Genomic DNA, 17642 nt, shown 5'->3' with positions numbered 1-17642 from the left:
TGTCTGCAATTGTTTAAAATACAAACATCCTGACATTTAGGACCCTCTGGATGAGAATTCCAAAAGAGAAGGAAAAAGAAAAGAGTTTTAGATGCAAAGTCAGGAAGCTTGGGTTAATATATATGCTTCATGGGCAAATTTACTTTTGTAGTTCCAACACTTAGAACAGGGACTAGCATACTATATATTTATATAATATATTCTATAAGTGCTATATATTATGTATATATGTATATATATAGCATATAGAATAAATATAACATATACATTCCCTGCTTAAACAAGTGGATAGTAGAACATTTACATTTCATGGGCAAAGCAACTACCCATCTTACCAACATGTACCATAGTATATAGTAGGAAAACAAGAATCTACTAAAAGTAGTTGTACTTTTTCTATACTCGTTATAATATAAACAAAGAGCTCTTTTTTGAACTTGGACAAAATTAATTAGATGAGATGAGAAATGCTACTTAGGCTGACTGGCCACTTGAGTAAGACTTCTCAAGCCTGCTTTACCACCGTGATGAGATCTTGACCATGCAGGATCTGGAACTAATCAGGAGGGAAGAGATTAGAAAAAAGTTGGGTGATCGCCATGATTGCCAAGCTAATGATCACTTGGTGCATCCTTTTACACCATAGCAATATACCTACCAACATGACCAGACCATTTAAAAAGTACTAGAGATTTACTAAAAAAAAGTCACTCTTACTGGTTACCTTTTCTCCAGATTCCTTTCTGTTTATCAAACTCTAAGGTTAACCAGTCTTTGCCTAAGCAAGTAATAAAGTAATTGGTTCTATTAGAGCCTATTACATTAAATCATCTTTAAGACCCCTCACTCAGAAAATATACTGAGATACCTTTGATTAGAGTATATAGTGTATAATCAGATGAGTTAATAAGGAAAAAACCTAACTGATACCTTGGGATTGATTTGATGTGGTGGTGGTTGTTATGGGTTATTTTACTATTGTGTTGATATTGTTATTCTTGCCACAGATTCACCAAAGAAGTATAAAGAATCTCTTTTCCCCACCCCACCACAGGAAAGAGGAAGCACTGGTTTCTAAAGGTTGAGCTCATCACCTCCCTCACCAAAAGAGAAGTAATCAGCTTTTGTATTTGAGGTAGATTAGAGGAGATTCAGCTAATTCCCCAGCAGAGGTGGTATGGTGGTTAAGACGGTAGAAGTTGCCACTAGAGGAAGAGAAGGGAGACTTCAACGTAGAATGGGACAGGATTTGGAGTTGTAAGACATGGCAAGTCAGCAAGTCATGGTGTCTTCTGACACAAAGTACCCAGGCTGGAGCTGCATGACCTGAGAAGGAGGCTAGACACCACACCAGGAAGACTCAGCAAAAGATCCCACCAACTACCAAGAAAGAAGGAAAGGAGCCACTCCTCCTTTAAGTAAATACCAGGGGCTTAGATAACAAGTTTCTGGGCAGCTACCAAAGATAAACCCTTACGAAAGGGAAGGAGCTCTCAATAATGATTGACATTCGGCATCTCACCAGCAGCCCCACCATGAATAAGGGCTTGGAGACAGATTTCATTTGATTTAGAAAATGAAGTACTGTGATTTTTCTCATGCCAAAGCATTGCAGAGAAATTTGTATCCCCTAAAGTCTGTCCAAACTCTTTAGACCCAGACTTACAGGCAATCTCTCATGGTTTAGTTGTACAGGTGGCTAATCCACAGCTTGTGGGTAAATTTTAGTCTTAGCGATTACATATTTCTATACAACTAGGAGGAAACACTTCACTTTGCTTCCATGTGCCACCAAAAATCTGTTCAAATATAATGTTATTTTCTACTATTCACAGAGAGTAGGAAACACTTACATATAAGAACCCACAAGACCACCAACTAGTCAGACAAGTCCAAACAGAAAATGAAAACAGCTACATCACTTTTACTTTCTCACTAACATAGACAACATTTTCTATAGAAGCACCACCTTCTGTGATTTCTGAGAAAAAGAAATTATATTTGTTGGCCTGTGTTATGTAACTTGGTCAGGATTCCACAGGAGAAAATATGCAGACAGATGATTCATTTCTCGGTTTTTCTTTCTTCCTTCCTAACTTTTGTTTTCAGCTGCCAGTAAAAAACTACTGGCATAGAAGGAGTAGATAAACTGGTATCAGATTTCTTTTCAAATCCTTTCCTTCTTGTTCAGGCCTAGTGGAGAAACACCTTTAGTTACCTCACCATTTCACTATAGTCAACCTGCCTCCAATTTCACTACACATTCTTATCATATTAATCTTCCTAAATTATAGCCTTGACCATGTTACCCCATTCTGCCATCAAATTCCTGAATCTACCACCATTCCATCCAAAGAATGCTTACAGAGGAACTAAGAAGGTCAAGACATTGTGGTTAACACTCTGAGAAACATGAATGTGAATAAAACAACTCTGCCTTCAGGCAGTTTCTACTCTCACAGGAGATACAACTATTTCCCAACCTACCAAAAGGTAAAGCATGCTAACTATTCTAATTAAGGTCTAGATTAAAGCTATAGGAGTTGAGGCAAAGGAAAGGATAAAGCTGGTTCATTTTTCTGATAATGCCCATTATTTACAAAATAATCAGAATCATTTAGCAATAAGCGTGCTTTATAAACTGGCATCATCAACCTATTCCTATCTCATTCTGCATTCCACAAACCCTCTGGGAATTTGTGGAATTGGTCTATTCAGCTCCAAAAGCATCTGGCAGTTTCCATCTCCCTCTCTCTCCTAATGCCACTTGCCCTGAGAAGATCATCCCTCCAGTCTTCCCTTCCTGTCCTAATTCTACCCACTCTATATACAGTCTTTTCTACGTAAACCTTCCGGCAGCAACCTCTCTTCCTCACAGCTGAGTCACTCCCTAGAATCTTTCCCTCCACCTCTCTGAATCTGCAGTTACCTCCATATGACTCTGGAACTTACAGAATTCCAGGTCCTTCCTGCCTGATATCTCTACCCCAGTCTACCATCCTACACTCACACTATTGGCTTTAGCCTGTTAACTGGCCCTTCACTGCCCGTATCCTTGGTGCTATGCCCGGTCCTCAATCTCCAGCTCTGCCTCTAGTAGCTAAGGGGTCTGGGACCTCGATATCCTACCCCTCCTATTGATGTTGCAGACTCTTGTCCTCTAACATGTGCTTCATGTTCATCCTCCTATTTACTTCGGCCAATGAAATTGACTCACAAAAAAAGCAACAATTTAGCATAATTTGACTGTGACTACTTAGTACAACAGGGGATGAAACATGAAAGATATTATGCTAATTGAAATAAGCCATAAACTAAAAGGCAGATATTATATGGTTCTGCTTATATGAGGTATGTAAAGTAGTCAGATACACAGACACAGAAAGCCTAAGTGGTTACCAAGGGCTCGAGGGAAAGGGAAATGGAGAGTAATTGTTTAATGGGTACAGAGTTTCAGTATAGAATGAAGAATGAGCAGTGTTCATATATGAACAGTGGTGATGGTTGCACAATAATGGGAATGTACTTAATGCAACTAAACTGTAGACTGAAAAATGATTAAAATGGTAAATTTCATGTTATGTGTATTTTACCACCATAAAATAAATAAATAAATAATTTTTTAAATGAATCATTCACAACATGAGAGAAAAAAGAACAGCACCAAAGAGTTTGATATAAAATCAAAATAGAGATCTCCATCAGCACTCATTCTTTGAAGATTCCTTTTTTTTTAAGTTCTTTTATTTATTTTTGAGAGAGAAAAAGAGCAGGGGAGGGGCAGAGAAAGGGGGAGAGAGAATCCCAAGCAGGCTCCATGCTCTCAGTGCAGAGCCCGACATAGGGTTCGAATTCACAAACTCTGAGATCATGACCTGAGCAGAAAACCAAGAGTTGCGTGGCTTAACTGACTGAGACACCCAGGCGCCCCATTCTTTCCAGATTCTTAACTACCTGGCTAAATATATCCCCTGCTAAGATTTCACAAGACTGAATATTTGCTCTGGATGTGCCTTTGTTCTTTCTAGTTTTTGGCTCTAGTTTCTTCTAGGCCACTTTGTAGCCTGACTCCGAATAATGAGCTTTAAAATAAAGTATATAAGTGGTTCAGAGCCAAGGGTTACTGAACAAATATATTTCACCAAGGTATTGCTTCCTGCTCTCGGTCCTACTGCTTGGTTTTCCCACCCTCTGTGGATTTCACGCCCCATGGACCCAATCTCACTTACTCCCTGACTAGTGAATATGCTTCTCCCTTGAGAGAGAGAAGAAGCAATCTCCTTTACTGTCTCAGTTTCCCTCTTGATCTCACAGAGGCACTACCACTTCTGCTTAGAATCCTGGGCCCTGGGTGCCCTTAAAGATACAGCCCTCTACTGCCTCCTCAGGGATCCTGTTGCCATAGCCACTAAATTTATTTACCTTATACCTCCCAAAGCTCTTCATTAATACTTGTCTTTCCCACCACATAATGTTTCCTTATAGTAGTTACCTCTCTAGAAGGCGGAGGCAGTGTCTGATACGTCGTTCTACCCTTGTCAGTGCCTTTGATAATGCATGCTATATTATTTTTGAAATATAACCAGAATGTCACTTAGACATTTTCAAGAATCATATATCATAATTAACAATCCACAAAAAATAGTTTTTAAATTAGCCAATTTCTTTAAGTGTGAACCTATTTATTACTTTTATTTTTTTTTCAATATATGAAATTTATTGTCAAATTGGTTTCCATACAACACCCAGTGCTCATCCCAAAAGGTGCTCTCCTCAATACCCATCACCCACCCTCCCCTCCCTCCCACCCCCCATCAACCCTCAGTTTGATCTCAGTTTTTAAGAGTCTCTTATGCTTTGGCTCTCTCCCACTCTAACCTCTTTTTTTTTTTTCCTTCCCCTCCCCCATGGGTTTCTGTTAAGTTTCTCAGCATCCACATAAGAGTGAAAACATATGGTATCTGTCTTTCTCTGTATGGCTTATTTCACTTAGCATCACACTCTCCAGTTCCATCCACGTTGCTACAAAGGGCCATATTCCGTTCTTTCTCATTGCCCTGTAGTACTCCATTGTGTATATAAACCACAATTTCTTTATCCATTCATCAGTTGATGGACAGTTAGGCTCTTTCCATAATTTGGCTATTGTTGAGAGTGCTGCTATAAACATTGGGGTACAAGTGCCCCTATGCTATTTATTACTTTTAGATTTTACTTCTGTTTACCTAAGTTCCAACAAACTTCATGCAAGCTGTGCTCAGAATCCACTGAATTCCACTGCAACGCTCCTCAGGTATGAATCACAGAGACTTAATACACTGTCAGTTTGATAAATCCTGCTCATCCAAATAAAAATTTCCAAGACAATATGGTATGAATACTCTTCCTCTATCCTATAATTCACTTAAATGTCTTTGGTGGAATTTTCATAAAATTCCTCAGTCGGGTGATTTCTGGTAAAATTCCTGGACTTTGGATCATGCCATTGATCACTGTTGTGAAAACTGTCTAAGCTCTATATGTGTAAGTCAACCTATGCTATCATCCATTATGAAATTTCATCCAAGTATCATTCTCCAATGAAGGAACAGGGCTTCTCAGAGAAATGTTGATTCTAGGTCTTGGCTAGGACAAAAATAAGATGAGCCCAGAGCATTTGCAGTGCCGGAAAGCTCAAAACACAAAAGGATGGGGGTGTGTCATAGGTACACAGCAGCCAACCTGAAAGAATTCCCAATGGCCGAAGCTGGAACAATTTGAGCAACAAAATAATGTGGCACTGATTACAATCCAAAGTATAAAATAAATACACAAAAGTCCATACTGATATAAATGAATGAGTGAAGAAGTAAATAAATGGGGATGGGGGAAGAGATGTATTTTTCTTACAGATGGCTTCCAAATAATATATGTAGAGACTCCTGCTTTTTGGAGGCAAAGATTATTTCCACGCACACTCTGTAAGTATGAGTGAGATTTAGTGACTTGTTTCCAAAGAATAGGGTTTAGAAATAGAAAAATAGTAACTTTCCAATGGAGAAACCTGACAAAAACCAACTGATGTGGTTAACATCACTAAGATTAGTCATGTTGACAGCATGTGCTTCTGATATGACGTGATTAGAAGGGTGCTTCAATCCTATGACATTCTTTTCAAAAACTTGTAATCTCAATCTTAATCATGAGAAAAACATCAAACAAATCAAAACTAAGGTATATTCTACAAAATCCCTGACCAGTATACCACAAAACTATCCAGGTCATGAAAAACAAGGAAAGATTGAGAAACTGTTGCAGACTAAAGGAAATTAAGGAAATACGTTGACTAATTGTAATGTGGCATCCTGGATTGGATCCTGGAACAGAAAAAGGACATTAGTGAAAAAACTAGTGAAATCCAAATAAAGTATGAAGTTTAATAAATAGCAATGTACCAATGCTGGCTTCTTAGTTGTGACAAATATATGATGGTATTATAAAATATTATTAAGGGAATCTGATGAGAAGTATACAAAAGCTCTGTACTATCTTTGCAACTTCTTGTGAGTCTAAAATTATTACAAGATAAAAAGCTAATTTTAAAAAGTCCATTCATGCTTTCTCCAGTCATCTTTAGAAGCAAATGGAAACATATCTGATCTTGCTCATTGGGAGGCCCCTGTTCTATCCTTGGAGTTAAAAAAACAATACAGTGGATTCATGTCCATTTGTGTACATGCCTTAATGCTTTTTCTCTATTTTCTCATAACTGGCTTTTTGCATCCTTGTTTTCATTTTGAGTTTTCTTGGTGACATTAAAGAAATGGTCCCTTAAACTTCATATCTGGGAAGTGAACACCTGAGATTCTTCTGCCAAAGCCAGAAAATTCCACAATAAGTTTAAAGAATCTGAAAATTATGCTAGAAAATAATTCAAGCTAATTACTGCCTAAACAGTTTTAATAATTTATTCAAAATGGACAACCCAAGAATCACATGAACATATAGCCTAAGTTAATCATATTCCTTTCTATCAACAATATACTTAATTAACCCAAGAACACATTTAAATGTGTATATTCTTTATGCTATGAGATATCTCCATAAACTCTTTAGCCTATAATGGTAGTAAAATAATTCTCAAAAGGAAAAGTGCTAAACTGGAAGAATTTGATCCAGCAAATTCCCAGAGCTGAAATGTTGAAACATTTGCTGTTACGATACTGTACAGGATACTTCAAAATGTTTTATAAAATGTAATACAAATACTATGAGAAAATTTCTGTCAAATCTATGGCCATTATATTTTGGGGGGATAGAATTAGACCCAAGAAAACTACAGGATGTATCCTCGAAATTCACAGTGAATCTATTGCAATACAATAAGAAAGAAATGTAATTGGGACATTTTATTTTCCCATGTCCCCAGACACTGATCAAACTATGAGGTTCTAGTCAACTGAAAATAGATACAGGAAAACTAGAAGGGATAATCTGGCTCAAGGCAAGACTGAGGCAATAACAGTATCTACTAAAGAATTTAGTGATATCGAGGAGAGTATAATCCACACTAAAAATCTCTTCAACATTCAGCAGGCAGTCCTTTTACATAATTCTTATACTAGTAAATATGCTTACATAAATCCATGCTTTTTTTGGACAGTTTTGGTTTTAATGTTTAATTTTATTTGACATAATTCAAAGAAGTGGAGCCAGGGCTAAGAAAGGGCTTTTTCGTTTATTTTTCTAGATGGAAACAGATGTGTATTAGAGAACAGTCCCTCATGAGCAACTAATGTACTGCCGTCACAAAGCCCAGACACTATTGCATTTATTCATCCTGAGGTTTCACATTCTAGTGAAAAGCTTTCTCTATTTAATTTTAACTTTAAAACTTTCCTGAGTTGGACTTTACATACTGTCTTCTTAAAAGGAAAATGCAGCCTTGTTAAAATTCAACTTAATTTTTCTTTTTTCAGTTGTAGAGAAAATCTCAAAAAAAAAAAAGCTTTTTGCTTGTAGGGTTGTCTTTTATCACTTTCCTCAAAAATAAAAATTGTCATGTATTTGAACATTGTATACTGTACTAATCAAAAAGATATTTCTATAAAATATAAAGAATTATTTAGTAAACAATGGTTCGATATAAGTAAAACTATATTTAAGTCATACCATATTCCCATAAAGAGGTAATTATAAAAAATGAAACTGTAAAGATCTAAAGATAGCTCTTCTTTTTCTCTTCTTCCTCCCTTCTTTTCCAGAACAACTCACTCATAAAGCCATTAGGTAAAAGACAAGCAGAAGAAGCATTTTCACCAGGATAGGGAAAGCCATGGTAGCCCAGAATGAGGTCAGATGAGCATCTGCATAGGAGGAAGGGCTAAACAGGCATATTGGAGACTGTGCAGGGTGAGGAGGTACTCATGCATGAAGGTGGCCCAATTTAGAGTATGTGAGACTAGGTAAGAGGAAGAGGGAGTCCACGTGGTTGTGTCTGCAGTAGCAGCCCTGCAGGCCAAGTGCAGTAAAGTTGTTATAAGGAAGGTGATGGTGGTGGCAAAAGGAGATTGGTGTGTAGAAAGGAACTGATTAAAGAAGTGAATGTATTAAAGATAATGAGAGCCAGGGAGAAAATGAGATTGAACTTCCTGACGATGGATTGGAATCGGAGGTGTCTGTGTGAACATAATGTTTTTCAGTATTGTAGATTTCTATGGAAATAAACATAGATATAAGGGTGTGGTGTGTGTGTGTGTGTGTGTGTGTGTGTGTGTGTGTGTCTGTGTGTGTGTGTCTGTGTATACAAATATTCTCTACCTCTGTCCATAGACAGGGAATGGGAGCAGCAATATCACAGTAGCAATAATTGCACCTAGAACGCAGATCATGGTTTCCAAATACAATTCTTCCCTAAAAAGAATCAGGGATCTTTGAAGACATGACTCACTTGGGGTGCCTGTGTGGATCAGTCAGTTAAGTACCTGACTTTGGCTCAGGTCATGATCTCACAGTTCGTGAGATTGAGCCCTGTATCGGGCTCTGTGCTGACAACTCAGGGCCTGAAGCCTGCCTTGGATTCTGTGTCTCCCTCTCTCTCTGCCCCTTCTCTGCTCGCACTCTGTGTCTCTCTTTCATAAATAAACACACAAAAAAATTTTTTTTTCAAAAGAAATGACTCATTCAAAGGCTGAGAAAAAGAAAGTGCAAATCAGCTTGGAACACCTTATTGTGGCATTAATAAGGAAGTAACAACGGGTGACATGCCAAAAGGACGAGAAGCCAGCTTACTGGGACTCAAGACTCAAAGCTTTCCTAAGAAATATTTAAAGTTCCTATCTTTTGCCTAATTTTCTATCAGGTTGTTTGTGTCTTCATCATACTGCTTTTCAAGATTCTTTACCTATCCTGTAAACCAATCCTTTCTAGGTTATATGTGTACAAAATGTGTTCTCATTCATGGTTTATCTGGTCACTATCTTTTGATAAACCACCATTATTAATTTAAATGTAGTTGAACTTACCAATTTTTTTCTTTATGGTTTGTGATTTGTGGGCCTTGTTTTATTTTTTTGTAATTTTAAAAAATGTTTTAATTTATTTTGAGAGAGAGAGAGAGAATATGAGTGGGGAGGGGCAGAGAGAGAGAGAAAGAGAGAGGATCCTAAGCAGGCCCTGTGCTGTCAGCACAGAACCTGACTTGGGGCTCAAATTCATGAACTGTGAAATCATGACCTGAACCAAGACCAAGAGTTGGATGTCCCTGTGGACTTTGTTTTATAAGTTTTTCCCACACCACGTTCATAAAGACAGTATCCTAAGTTGTCTTCTAAAAGTTTACAAGTTTTACTTTTCACAAGTTGGTCCTTAATCCACAGTCTTTGTTTACACATGGAGGAAATGTAGAGATGCAATTCCTTTTTTGCATATGGGTAACCAACTATCCCAGCACTATGTACTATACTAAGGAAGAGTCACTCCTTTTCCCACCTGAGTATTCTATCCCAACATCACACCACACTGCTAAATCCTTATAATAGATCTTAATACCTGGAAAGGCAAATATCCCTGTTTTAAATCTTTAAGTATATTTTAGATGATTTCAACCCTTTTCTACTCCATGTAAATTTTAGAATCAAGTTGTAAGGTTTCACATCCAACCTTTTAAGATTTTAGTTGGAATTGCGTTGTACCCATAAGCCAAATTGACAGGGGATGTCTTTACCATATTCATTTTTCCTATCCATGAACATGGTACTTCATAAAAATATTAAACTTTTGTACATATAAAAATAATAATGAAAAGACAAAAATGGGGGAACTATTTCTAACCAACATGATAGTTCGAAGGTTTATATGTGTAATATTTTTAAATTTCACACTAAAATACCATGGAATGATGAGAAAAGATTTGACCAGATAATTCATAAAGAAGAAACACAAATTAGAAATAAATATATGGAAAAATGCCTGGCCAAATTAATAGTAAAGAAATGCAAGTTTAAATGCCCACAAGATGCTATTTCACCTATCAAATTAAAATTATTTTTTTAAATGTTATTAATGGTCACATCAGCTTGAGTTTAAGTGAAAATCAGCCCTCATCAGTGTCGAAGTCATGGGGTGGGCTTGCTAAAAATCTATTTGTATGCAAACTGAAGAGCCTCTTGGAAGAGAACACTTTGGAAGGAAGAAATTAGAAATAATGAGTTTTGGCCAGTAAAACAGCAATTTTCCTTGGTACAATCTGGTCTGTCTTTCAGATATGTCTTCTAGTTCAGTTCCCCCATTGAACTCCTACAGAGGAAAGGAGAGAGGCCATGGGGGGGGGGGGGGGGAGGGGAGGGGAGGGGAAGAAAAGGAAAAAAAAGGAAGGAAAAGAAAACAAATCTAAAAGAGCAATTTCATTATTTTTGAAGCACTGGAGCATACCAGCACAGCTTGAGGCCTTTTAAAGTGACACACTGGGAGAAAAGGCACCCTCCTGCACTTTGCACAGAACTTTCTAAAGCTCCAAACCTCAGCTACAGGGCTGAGGCAAAGCCAATCGAAAGGAGGTTGGTGTGTGAGCACAAAAGTGAAGTCCTAGGCACTTTTAGAAAAACTTGATCACAGGGTTTAGAGAGAATTTCCAAAAGCACTAGAGGTCCCACATCGGCTAGCAAGGTGGGATAAAAAAGTAACATTGAACTTCTTAGTTTTAAATATGGCCTCTTTCCATTCCCCTAAGTTAATAAACTAATGAGGGTTGGGAAAAGCTAAGGTTAAATTATTATTAATTATCAGCAAATGTACAAATCACATGCCCTCAAATACTGTTGTTGGGAGTAGAATTGAGACAAATTTGGGGGGAAATGTTTTGCAAAATATATCAAGATTATTTTTTAAATTTTAAGTTTTGGCCCTACAATTGTCCCACTAAAAATCTTGTCTAGTAAAATAAGTAAAGAGACATAAATAAATATGCGTCCTAGGACAATTGTTGTAGTACAGTTACAATAATAAAATCCCCAAATGATCTACTAAATGATCAATCATAGGAGTATTAACCTTAAAAAAATAACGTTGCCGGTTATTTTATCAGCAAAAATGAGTTTATTTGGAAAAAGCAGAGAATTGCAAGCCAGGACAAGCAAGCTACGGCAAAAAACATAGGCAAGTTCAGACAACAAAGGAGAAGACCACTCTTTTATTGAGGAAAAGGAGAATTTGGGAAGGCTGTTATAAACAAAAAGTCCTTTGGAGTAAAGTAGGAGTTGGAAGTATAGTGGCTTATCATTGGCTGAGTTGTGACTGTCTGTCATTAGCTGGGCTGTCACCAGGGGGAGGAGGTAAGCCTTTCTTCCTCTTGCCCTGACGGTAAAGTAGTACTCCTGTTCAAGGTCCCTCTCTTCCTACTGGGTCTGCAATTGATAATGAGTGATAGGATATGAAAACTCCCCCTGACAAACCTCCTGACTCCATTTCATTGAAGTTTCTCTATAATATTTTCACAGGAGGAAGGTTAAGTGAGCAATGGGACAACTAAACAAATGGGTAGATGATTAAATATTATGCAACTCTGTATTAGAAAACACTGTTGATAGTAAAACATAGGGTATCAAGCTGAATGTAGAAAGATACACCTATGTTGGAAATTTTTAACTAAGGGATTTTCCTTTTGTAAAATTACTTCTTTTGCCCTGTAGGTCTCCACCTACTGGATCAACCAATGCCTTAGGAGAAGAGAAATCCATTGGCCAACTTGAATGCATTTTTAACTCAAAGCCGGCTTACCACTCTAAAGCAAAGCATTGATACAAAAGAGCTAAACCATTGTGAGAGAATTAGGGCTCTTTGGAATCAATAAAAAGGTCATGATTGTAATACTGAGGCAGAATCTAGAAGACTTGCATATAGACATGATAAAAATGAGTCACAGAATAAAAATAATGCAGTATTTAACATAAAGTCAATTTCCCACCTGGTGGAAGGAAGAAGAAAAATTCCCTCCTATGTGGCAGAGAAAAGACTGGAGAAAGACGGAAAGAAGAGAAGAAAGTCAAATGTAAGAAGAGTCCCTGAGAGGACTGTCCCCTTCCTGGACTGAAATTCAAGATGGATACTTGTGCTCCAAAGAGGTTCCAGGATCTGAGAAAAGAAGGTACTTTTGTTCCACTTCCTTCATGAAATCAGGGAAGAGCCACTTTTGGAATGCCCACTGACAACCTAGGGTGGCTACAGAAGTCTATGAACGGCAGCAGGTCAGGACTAGAGACAGAGGGGGCCTGTGAGAGCCACCCGCCCCCACAATCCGCATGGTTCCTGCAGAGGGAAATGGAAGGGAGCTGAGAACAATGAGACAGCCAGCTTGTGGGTGGGCGGGGGTGGGGGATGACCACAGCAGAGGATAAGGAGGCCCCATACTAAAGCCAAGGGAGATGGGCTCTCAGCAACAGCAGGGAAAGATGACAAAACTCCCAGCAGCAACTGCACCGCACTGCAGCGCCCGTGCCCAGAACATAAAGGATGTGCTACATTAGCAGGAGATCGGTGGGGCCAGGAACCCATAGGCAAATCTACACAAGGCAAGACCAGAGTCAGAAAGGACTGGATGGTAACACGAAGACCAGATACCCATCCTGCTGGCAGGATGGCAGCATGAACTTCCTCTGTTCTTAGAGGCCATCACAGGGAGGAAGGAAGTGGGAGGAAGGGGTGAAAAGAAGAAATCCTGAGAGGGAGTCTGAACTGGCAACAAATTGACTTTAGTTCAAGAGAAATTTAAAGTTATTTTTTACTCGAAATTCTTTACTACAAAACTAGGACATCTATACACAATGCTATATCAACCTATCCAGTATTTGTTCTCTCTTCTTCTGATAAAAGCTACTTAGTTTCCTGGGTCCTATTTTTTCAAGGCCTGGGTGTTTCTTTGATTTCTGCAGCCTGCCAAGAAATTCCTTTCCTTCCTTAAATTTGAAACTAGGTCAGTTTCTGTTATTTGCAACTAAAGAATGCCGGCTGATATGAAATACATAATCCTAATTTTGTAAATGCACAAGAACACACTGGCACACACACACATCTACATGTGGAAAAGATTAGAAGGAAATAAACAAAACGTTAATAGTGATCACTCTGGGTAATAGGATTACAAATACAGTTATTTTCTTCTCGCTTCATTTCTAAATTTTCTCTTCTCCATAATGAGTATGCACTGTATTTTTATTCAGAATATGGAAAGATAGAAGTATTATCGACAGTGTCCAGGAAAATAACATTAGGAAGCCCAGTTACATTAACAAGATGTGTCATAGCTCTTTGTCTCTTGGCATCCAGGACCAGCCAGAAGCAGCAAGCGTAAGAACTGGAGGGCAGGGTGGTACGGTGGGAAGAGCACGAGATGATGGGCCTAGAGACCTGAGTTACAGCTCTAACTCTGTCACCTGTTAGCTTCAAGTCTCACAACCTCCTGAGCCTCAAGTTTCTTCATATGTGAAATGAAGGGTTAAACTCTCTATAAGATCACAGAGGTCACGGACCTGTCAACCAGACCTTAGCTCAGGTTCCAACTCTCAACATTTCTGGGATATATGTGTGACAGGACAAAATGTCCCGGTTATGCCAACCAAAGTTTTCACTTTCGGAACACCCTCAAAGGAACTCTGCTTATTAGGCTTCTGAGATAGAAACCTCACAATATCACTTTGATGTTTTCAAACTATCTGTCAGAAGGGACACTTTACAACCCAGGATTGCCCGTTACCAGAATGAGAGTACAGTTAGTGCTTGACCCCGATGTCAGTCCCAGATCAGCCTAAGAACCTCAAACCCCACCATACTGGGTTGTGCCGTATCTCTTCCTACCCATAGCACATTGCCTCAGCATGCAGTTGGTCATCAGAGCCACAGACAGCAGGGAAGAGCTTACAGAGGGACCTAGTGAAAGGCAGATTTGCTACTGCTGCCACTTCAATCTAGGAAATCACAAAGCCAAGGAAGCTCAAAGGAGTGTGGTACAATATTTCATACCACATCATCTGTTAGTGGGGGTCTGTCTTGGGGAGGGGACAGGGGACGTAGACATAGCCCAGATGAAGTAGGTACACAAAGAAGGGTGCGGTTTGAGTGGAGCTGTAGAAATAACAAAGACCATACTTGCAACTTTTATATCTATTCTAAACTAACCATGACCTCATCAAACTAATCTCTCAGCTATTTTTTTTCTTCTTCCATTCTTGTATCCATGTCTTGCAACTTCCTCTGGGAATTTTCTTCCTCTTTTTATGTACAATGTCTAAAAGTCCTCTTTGGCTTGCTGAAGACAAACTCCCCCTGCACCAGAGTGATGCATGACCTGAGACTCTTTCCATCATGTCTCAGGAGACCTCTAACTTGCAGGGCTCTAAGGAAAATATAAGCCCCAAACCTTTTAATTCTGTATAGTAAAAATCTATGGCCCTTTTTTTCTGTTCATCTTAGTTTCTAACCCGAGGGGAAAAAATAAAATGGAAATGGACTGGCTAATCTTTTCCAAGAAAAACTTGAAATTTTTAAAGTGCTAAAAGAAGAACTAAAATTTGAATGCAGAAAAGATACAATTAAGCACACTTGCAATTTTGGCAAGTGCATTAAGGGGAGTGTAAAGGGAATAGACTGCGTGGGAGTCAGTCTCAGTCCAAAGAAAACAGGCCCAGGAATGTTTCAAGATGAGATCTAAAGAGATGGAGTGAGTCACTAAGTGAAGAAGGGAAAGGAGAACAGAAAACACCAGAAGAAAGTCACTCCAGTGAAAGGAACCCCAAAACTGGCAGTGAGGAACTTTAAAGAGTAGAAATGAAAAAAAATATATGGTAGAAATGTTATTAAACTGAGACTGAAGAAGAACAAGCAGAGAGAAATGGTGATTTGTCTCTTTGCCAAAGTCAGTGTTGCTGATGGGGAGGGAAGAGAATGGAGAATGTGGGAGGGATGGAGGAATTCCAATAAGAAGGTTATCTCCCCCAAAGAATGCCTGAGAAGGGTTTTTTCCACAAAAGATTAAGTCATTATTCTAAAATAACCCAAGAGGTCATGCATTGCCTCTCGGGTGCTTACTAGTTTAATCCCTGAGCAGAAAATCATTTTCTAATATGAAGTCCGGGAGCAGGAGGTAACAGAAAGGATAAAGATCCCTCAAATTAAAAACAAGAAGGCATTCAAATGACTTATGGTTTAAACGTGCCCCCCCCCACCAAAAAACTGCTGATTCTGCAGACAAGGGTGACCTAACAGACTACATCATAGTTAACTGCCTACGAACCATTCTTACTGAAAATACAGCAGGATAGGAAGCAGCAAACATCTCAATAGTCCCTTGTCACTCTCATAAACTGCTTCAAGTCACAGTTTTAATTTAGTGAATCAGAGCATCACCTGCTTACATGCACCACTTCCAAATTTGCCACCGAAATTAGTGAGAAATGCAACTAATTTAATAAACAGAGAAAATATATATAAAACAAACTGTAGCCACTTTAAGTATAGTTCAGTGATTAGAAAAAAAGATCACTGCTATTTTGTTGACATTGGGGATTTCTGGTAGTGGTCTATCTGGCAAGCTTCTCAAACAATAGTTCTATTGAACTGCTAGAAAGGAAGTCACTATGACCAGATTGCTTCCTGTGGTGAACAAAGGGCTTTTGCTGACAGAGCAACTTCATGGTTACAGAGACAAGCCCACAAATTTTGTCTTTCAACATTGAAAATTGTTCATTTTCTTCTTTTTTTAAATTTCATTATTTCAAGAAGAAACAAAATCTTCCAACTTGCTTCCTAAGGAAGAGTTTTTAAAAGAAGAAAAGGGAGAAAGGAAGGAGGGCAAGAAAGAAAGAAGAGAGGAGGAACACAAGCACGAAAAAAAAATGTCATGGCCATGTTTCTCAGGGTTGTTTTTTGTTTTCTATTACAAAATATTAAGATGTTGGACAATAAAGAAGCCAAAAAAATGTTACAAGGCCCATGTGTATATCATCATAAGGTTAAGAAAACAGGGCAGGGCTCGCACAAGCACAGATACCGGGTTTGGAAATGTGTGCATTTGTTCACCTGAAAACTTTTTAAGGAATAGAACAGATGTATCAGGTCAAAAGGGTGGAGCTCATGAATGGGTGCATGAAGAAATAAGATACTCTCTCCCCATGTCTTTAACTTCTCTCCCCTCTCCCCAGTGTTGAGTGGATCTGATAAGACAGAAAAAGGCAGGTGTGCTCTCCCCAGAGCAACTTCTCCAAAACAGAAACTTTTCCCATGGTAGTTAAGGCCATGATGAAAAGACCTCAGAAGAATTACTAAAATATCATCTGAGATGGCTTTCCAATGGTACAATGTAGGTCTCCATGGTAATGGAAGAGAAATGAAATATGTCTTGATTGGAAAGTCTCTAAATGAAACACATGTATGATTGTTGCATTTTCCATTGCAGGACACCAGGGAGAAGGCCTGCAGGAAAGTCTGGGGGGAGCAAAAAGGCCCGGATGGACAGGAGGAAGAAGAGATGTGTTGATGGGAAGAAGGAATACAGGTTAGCACTTCAAACATTTGTTCCAAACAGACTCTGACCAGGGACAGTTTGCCTTAGTCCTAAATATATCCAAACAGAATAAGCACTAATTCACGTTTTAAAAAATTAGTCATACATTAGACATACATTAGGGAGTATCTGTATCATTCTTCCTTTGAAAATAAAAGCAAACCACTGCAACAAAACTGGTTACATAATTTGCAAGGTCCACTGCAAATTGAAAATGTGGGGCTCAAAACTTACTAAGAATTTCAAAAGGGCGACAACAGAGCATTAAACCAGACAAGGGGTGCTGCTAAATGCAGGTTCTGTGTGACTGCACAGGACATACATCTATGAAGTCATCCCTGCCCCACAATTAAAAGCAGATTTGGATGGGTTCAATAAAGCATTTTGAGGAAAAAAAAAATCCCAGATGTAAGTTCCCACTGTAAGACTTCAAGAGGGAAAGCTTGATAATGGCAGTCAGAAGACCACTTATTGGGGCACCTGAGTGGCTCAGTAAGTGAAGTGGCCAACTTCAGCTCAGTTCATGATCTCAAGGCTTGGGAGTTAGAGCCCCCCATAGGGCTCCCCTGTCAGCAGAGAGCCCGCTTCAGATCCTCTCTCCTACCCCCCA

At 38.7% G+C, this 17642-nt stretch overlaps 1 protein-coding gene across 5 annotated transcripts in view; it reads right to left on the bottom strand.

Moving 5' to 3' along the window:
• The window catches only part of MAPK10 (mitogen-activated protein kinase 10), a 556698-nt gene that overhangs the window by 488204 nt on the left and 50852 nt on the right, over nucleotides 1-17642 (bottom strand). The window lies entirely within an intron of this gene.

Source organism: Felis catus, chromosome B1 (genome assembly GCF_018350175.1).
Source record: "Felis catus isolate Fca126 chromosome B1, F.catus_Fca126_mat1.0, whole genome shotgun sequence".
Lineage (NCBI taxonomy): Eukaryota > Metazoa > Chordata > Mammalia > Carnivora > Felidae > Felis > Felis catus.
Note: the sequence above shows the minus strand (reverse complement) of the source record. Positions and strands in the feature narration are given on the sequence as shown.